General features: G+C 36.3%; 1 pseudogene; it reads right to left on the minus strand.

The window, feature by feature from the left end:
- Positions 1-7,023: 7,023 nt before the first annotated feature.
- On the minus strand, positions 7,024-7,223 carry LOC126032860 (uncharacterized; annotated as a pseudogene).
- Between the last annotated feature and the right edge of the window lie 324 nt (positions 7,224-7,547).

The following is a 7,547-nucleotide window of genomic DNA, read 5'->3' on the forward strand; positions in this document are numbered from 1 at the left end:
ATTCTGTATTTTTCATTAAATAATTAAATTAATTATTAATAAATGAAATAATTAGATAATAACTCATTCAAATATTCTATATGATTCAAAATATATTCATAATTTTTACAAAAACTCTTAAAATGAGCTTAATAAAGAGAATAATTGTACTATATAATATAATTATAATGTAACATAATATATAGTACAATTATTCTCTTTATTAAGCTATTACTATAAAGAAAAAATAAACAGAATTTACTGGTGGATAAGCTAGATATGAAAATAGTAAGAAAAGAAATAGGGGCCAGATGACCTGCTTACAGGACAGGGTTCTTTGCATTGCCCTTTAATTGTGAGGTGATATGAGAGGACACTCTGCACCATCCTGACTGCAATATAGGATATGCAGATTCCAGGATCTTTAATACATAAACATGATACCAACAACAGAGACTGTGTGAAAAATAAAAGTGTATTGGCACTACAAACAATGACCTGGATTGGACAAACTAGTTTTCTTGGAGCCTAGAGTTGGTCTTTTGCCAGGAAACTTCAGGGGTAGGGTCTCCTTGTATTTAGGCCAAGGCTTTTCCTTTCCAAGTCCTCATATTTTGGTGGGCCTATGCAAACAATAATTGCCACTCTAACACCATTTTTACTGTGCTCCTTTGACTCTAATCTTTAAGAAAAACAACCCACTTAAACTTTTGAGGTTAACTTAAACTAATATGCATGTGCATGGAAATGTAAAAAAGTACTTTGCCTTCAATGTTTAAGGAGTTACATAAGTTTTATGTCTTTAGATTGCTTTGTGTGCTGCTAAGAAATATTATGTACTACAATCTGGGGACTTGAGGGACAAAGTAAATGTACATGGGTTCTGTTTTATTTTTCTTAATGTTCTTTGGATGAAAGTGCAAAGTTAAGATATCAGCAATGGGACTACTGAGAATTCTGTTTATGGGTGATTGTCCTTCCACTGTAACTTTACCTTGTCCTCCTCTTTCTTTGCATCTTTGTTCTCATAATTAAAAATTAAAAATCCTTCTGTCATTTATAAAAAAATAAATAACTACACTGAGAACTGTCATAACAATGTCAGTGAGTGAGGGATGTAGAAAGCCTGTCTCAAATACAGGCGGGGATGGGGAGGAAAGAGATGGGGGCATTGGTGATGGGAAGATTACACGGGTGAAGAGTCTGCACTTAGAAATCACTCCTGGCAAGCTCAGGGGAAACAAAAAGGGTACAATGATGGATCAAACACAGGCCAGTAACATGAAAGGTAAATGTCCTACCCACTCTACTAGCTTTCCAGTCTCATAATTAAAATGTTTTTAAGATACATTTTTTAGTAATTAAAATTTGCCCATTATCAGGAGTACAGAGATATTCCAGAAAGTAAGACCTTGCTTTCCATGTGGCTGACTCATTTTCAATCACCGGCATTGCATATGGTCCCATAGCACCACCAAGAATAATCCTTGAGTGCAGAGCCAGTAATACGTCCTGAGCAGTGCTAGGTGAAGCCCCCCAAACAAACAACTATGAATGAAAAATGCTGAATGAAAAATGAAGAAACTTACATACATTATTACAGTCCTCAAAATAATGTATACAAACTTTGTTTTTAATCACTTGGATTTTAACAGATAAGAACACTGGAATATAGAAAAATAAGACAGGCATATAGAAAAACAAGTCATTTGCCCCAATTTACACAGCCAATAAATGAAGAAATAGTTATTTGAGCCCAGTAATTTGGTTCCAGAATTTTCTCTGGAAAGTCTGTAGGAGGCTTTAGTTGTTGTTTTCTTGCTTGCTTTTTTAGTTTATGTGGAAAAATACCCGGTGATGCTCAGGAACTGTTCTCAGAACAGTATTTGGAAAGTTACTTCCTTTAGCGCTCAGGAGACCCTGAGGAGTCAGAAATTGAACCCATGATTCCACCGACCTATGTTTCCAACCCAGGGAATCTTTAGCTTTAAAATAATATCTTCAAATGTATGTCTGAAAGTATATTTTAGACCTAGCTTCAAAAATAAAAAATATTAAAGGAGCAACAGAAATGCTATTGAAGTTCTCCCATTCTTAATACAAGAATTCTCCAGACTAGAACATCATTGTTTGACTTTTTCCTCTGCTGTCACATGGTTTGTCTTATTGTTGTTTGAAATTCCTAACCCAGCACTTCTCTTTCTTATACTTGATATGCTTTTGGTAGCAACAACGCTATTCTGAAGTGAAAATAGATGTGATGAAAAATTATGATTGTCAGTTTCAATTGTATTGAATGAATTAATCTCTAAAATTCTAGAATGATGAAACTAACTTCTTGTGCCCACAGAAACAAACAAAAAAACTCCAAATCTGACTTAATAAACCTCTTATCTTTTTTTTTTAATTTGGAGGGGACACACCTGGTGGTGTTTAGGGGTTACTCCTTGCTCTGCACTTAGAAATCACTCCTGGCAGGCTCTGGGGACCATATGGGATGTCTAGAATCGAACCCAGGTCCATCATGGGTTGGCCGTGTGCAATGCAGATGCCTCACCACTGTGCTATCTCTCTGGTCTCCTGAAAAAAATATCTTTTATTTGCTTTGATTTGGGGCCATACCTGGACTTAGTTCTGACTTTATATTCTGGGATCATTCCTGGAAAGCTGCAGGACCATATGTGGCACCATTTGGAATTGGACCCAGCTCAGCCACTTGCAAAACAAGTGCCTCACCCGCTATACTATTATTTCAGCCCTGATTAAAAGTCATGAATAACATAAAAGGTGAATTAGTTACCTCTTTTCATTGGCATCATGTTTGGTTTTGAACATGATAGATCAGATGATGAATTAACAGTGCCACTGAAGATTATGGAAAGAAATGGAAAAAACTTGGTAAAACACTAATTTAATAATAACATCCTTTGTAGAAATTTCTACTTTGTAAAAAACCCTTTTTCTTTTTTAAACAGTCATTTCACTTTTGGTCAATATAGGTCATTGACAAACATTGTAATGTTCTTGTTTACTCTAAGCCAGTTATGTAGACACCCACTGACTTTTCGTGCTTTAGCCGTATGTCACTTATCATTCAGTATGTATATGTATATACATGCTCTCATATACATGTGTACATAAGCACTCACATAGATGTATCTTTAGATTCCCCAAACAAGCTGAGATGGCACAGGGTGTTTAAGCAATGTAGATTTTTGTCAGACATCACATTCTTCCAGATATATTTTTCCAAATGGAAAGATGGCTCAACATTTTCTATTATTATTTTAGATGAAATGTTCTGCAATATGTTGTTGACATTGTACTGAAGTAAATACTGTATGCTCAAGTCTCTCAGGGACCCTCATGAAAATGAGATGCATGTCCCAGGAGGCTATCTCAGAAAAGGGAAATTCTCAACGAAAGAACTTAAAGGAAGGAGCTCACAGGAATTTGTTACGAGGAAATATTCTTTTGTATAATCCTATACCTAAAGAAAATGAAATGTTGGCACAACAGATTGCTGTCATGTGGTTCAATGTGGAATGATAGTGATTCATAATTTTATATTGTGTTTCAATAATCAAAGGTGTTTTATTTACAGTAATAGAATATGGTTCATTTAGTAGCTAAATTGCCAGTTAATTCCATCACTACAAACATTTCTGTTTAATAAACAATTCATACAATTTTCTGTTATTTTGTTTTTCTTGAATCAGACTGGAGGAGACCACACACCTCTCAGATTTTATTGATGAGTGGAGTGCACATCAACCATAGAGTTAAGGAGTACTTGAAAGAGATCAGTGGGGTTGTAATGGATTTAGTCCAAGCAAAGAAATAAGTGCATGGTTTTCTGCTTGCTTTTATTGCGTTTGATGTTTTATTGTGTGTTTTTATTTGTTTTCAATTGGGGGCCACACAAGTGATATGTGGGAGCTACTCTTGGTTTTGTGTTAGGAAGTCTTCCTAGCAATGCAAAAGGTACCATACCGTGCCCGAAACTGAACTGAGCATGTAAGATAAACACCTTATCCCCTGGGCTATCTATACATCTCTCTCTCTGGCCCAGCTTTGTTAAATTTTAGTGCTCCATCAGCATGCAAGAAGTTTCTTCTGGGCTTATTTATTTTTAATGGTTTTGCCTAATTGCACTGTTAACCCATTATAGGATGTATATGTTATACATAATTATCTATCAATTTTTTTTGCTTACCCACCTAGACTATTATTGAAAAATTTGAGTTATTTATAATTTTTGGTAAATATATATTATGTAGCTCTAAATATTCACCTATTAGTTCTCTGAATATTTGTTTTTAATTACTTGTAAATTGACACTGGAAATTAAAATTCTAGATCATTTCTTTATTAACCAGATGCAGAATATTTTTAATATGTTGCTATTGACTTTTCATATCACTTCTATGGTAGAATTTTATCAAAGTTTTTTTTTATTAATACTTTTTATTTGACCAAAGTGGATTACAAATAATTCACAGTAGTTTTTAGGTACATAGTGACATTGAATCAGGAGCATTCCCACCACCAGTGTTGTCCTCCCTCCACCCCTGTTCCCAGCCTGCATCCCATATCGCCCCTCCTTTGCCTCCCCACCCCAGGCTTCTAGTATAAGTGGTCCCTTCTGTATCTAGCTTGTTGTAGTTTGGGTATTGATTATATTGTATTTGGCTTTGGACTTGGTGTTTAAGTCTGATCATTTTTTATTTCTACTTGATATTCATACAACTGTTTGGTTTTGGTACCCTCCATTATTTCCCCCTCAATTTATGAGGCAGAACAAGACGGTTCAAGTTATGTGGTTCTGTTTGACGGTAAGAAAAAAAAGAGAAAAAAAGGGGGTAGGGCAAAAATTCAAACAAGCAAAAAATGAGAGGAGTCCTTCTAGAGACTATAAAAATAAGTTTAAGAAAAGTAAAGGGGAAAGGACAGAAAACATAAAAATATACCAAAAAATCAAAACAAAAACAAACAAAAAAACCCAAAAACAAACAAAGAAACAAAAAACCTGAAAAGCACCACAGCAATAAAGACAAGAACCAAACAGTAACCACAGTCCCAAAATAAAGACCAATTAAAGCATAGGGGGAAAAAAGGCAAAGAAAAGAAAAAAAAAAAACAAACAAGTTACAACAATTACAAAAAAAATTACTTTGTGCTATTTTTTTTGCATAAGCACAATATTTATCAAAGTTTTAAAATTATTTTTAGTTGTTTGAATTCTTACTGTTCAGTGGTAAGAGTTCATTGTAATTCTGCATAGTCTTTTACTAGCTAGGCTTTGCAAATATTCTCTCCCAGTTCATGGTTTATCTTTTTATCTTTGTAATGTCTTTTAAATAAATTACATTATTTATAGACCGTGTATTACATAGTTTCTCATAATACATTTGTTTATAGGTATAAGTGGTAATGAACTTATTTTTAAAAAAGAAAAATGAAAAAAGGGGAAAATACAGCAACAAGAAAATAGGTAAAAAAATTTTCTCAATTAGGTCATTAAGTCATTGCCAGAAGGTATACTAAGCTTTTATTGCTACTTTGTCTTTCTGTTATTTGCTTTGGTTTTGAACATTAGGAAGCTTCAAGTTTATGTTGACATCTAAATTGAAGTCTATATTTTTCAATATTGGGATAACAGTTTTGAAAGTTTGGAATTTCTTCATGATTGTATATGCAGTCACGTGATCCAGGCATTCATGTTCTGTGCCTGATATTGTGGCTTTTGTGGGGCATGGTTTCAGTTGCTAGACCTTTCAGAAGAATGAGAAGGCAGAAGTTAGGAGGGTGTCCGCACTTATTTCAAAAATGTTTTCTTGATCTTGGCCCAAATAACTGCATACCTGATGTTTGGTCAGTTTGGTATGTCTGCAGATCAGTGGGTAAGTGATGAAGCTGGGCCATTGGCAAAGTGGCACTTGTGGGTAGTAGACGTGGTAGGCATGGGTTCAGCAAGATGAGCACTTGGCCCACTTCTCCCATAATTGCCATCTTTCAGCTGCACAGCCAGAGTACCCATGAATTGTCATGGCCCAGTATACATCTCTTTTAACAACAGAGTGAGGCTATGGAGCAGGTCAAATGCAGACATGGCAATTGGATCTGTGGGGCACGGTTTTGGCTTTGTAATGGTGTTCTTGACTTGTAAAAATTTAGAACTCAGTGAAGTTTGTTTCATTGTTTTTTTTCTTTTATGAATTGTATTTTTGTCTTTTTTAATTGAATATTAAATGCTTGTATTTGTGGAATGAAAAATGGGAAGCGTTGTAGATGATTTGACAGGAAACAAACTTAAAACACACTTTTGAGGATTCCTCCTTAATACCTAAAATTGGCTAACTTCTGAGTTTCAGTGCAATTAAAAACTAGGATGAATTTTGTTATGAGAGTGACTTGCTATATGCCCTAGCAGGGTGTTTCCTCTTGGGAAATTTTCAGCCATCATTTTCTCAGTGCATCTAAAATGTGGAGATCAACCAGATCTTGAAGTTTTTTGTCTTTTTTAAGCTGTATTTTCTCATTCTTTTTCTCTTTGCTTCTATTTTATACCTATTTTATATCTATTTTATATTTTTATTTTATATCCATTTTAGCTCTAATCTTAATACATATAATATCCTATATGTGATTCACTTGATATAACATGTGTTGCAAGTCAGCCCCTGAAGAAGTTGACTGATGGAGGGATGGAGGATGAGGCCTTTCTCCTCCAGCGCGGACCACTCGTCTGTTACCCTGTTCAGCTGGCGGTTCTGAGGTGAATGCTGCGGGAAGAAAGCCAACAGGCAGTCAGGCTTCCGAAGAAAACAGCTCTTTATTTCGTGAAGAGGCCGAAGCCAAAAGGCCACAGAATCAGCCCAAGGGAAAAAAAGCCCCTGCCTTCCACCGACCTTTGCTTTTATACCGAAGAATTAGGTACCACCCAATGGTGGGATCAGAATCAGGTACCACCCTAGGGTGGGAGCAGAATGCCAGGTCACACCCTATAGTAGGGTGTTGTGTATGTAAATACTTTTTTTTTTTACCACTCAGACTGCATCCTCTCCCTCTACCCTCTCCGGAGGAAAGGGAGAATGATCATCAATGGCAAGAGACAGTCGCAGAAGCCACACCTAGAACCGGCTTCATGCTCTGGCTCCTGCTCGTGGCTTCGGGTGCTCTACAGGATCAGAGAAACTTCTCTAGTCACATACTATAGAAATGATCCCTGAAAGTATAGTCTTGTATGTAAACATTTTAATGGGATTATTAAGTTACTGACCCTACTCTGATCAGTGATTGTGTCCTACCCTAGGGTGTGACCTGGCATTCTGCTCCCACCATTGGGTGGTACCTGATTCTGGGGCATAAAAGCAAGGGTCTGTGGATGGCGAGGGGCTTTTGTCCTGGGGCCTATTCTTAGGCCTTTTGGCTTCGGCCTCTTCACGGAATAAAGAGCTGTTTTCTTCGGAAGCCTGACTGCCTGTTGGCTTTCTTCCCGCCGCATTCACCTCAGAACCGCCGACTGAACGGGGTAACAGACTCGTGGTCCGAGCTGGAGGAGAAAG

The sequence above is a fragment of the Suncus etruscus genome, chromosome 16 (assembly GCF_024139225.1).
Source record: "Suncus etruscus isolate mSunEtr1 chromosome 16, mSunEtr1.pri.cur, whole genome shotgun sequence".
Taxonomy (NCBI): Eukaryota; Metazoa; Chordata; class Mammalia; order Eulipotyphla; family Soricidae; genus Suncus; species Suncus etruscus.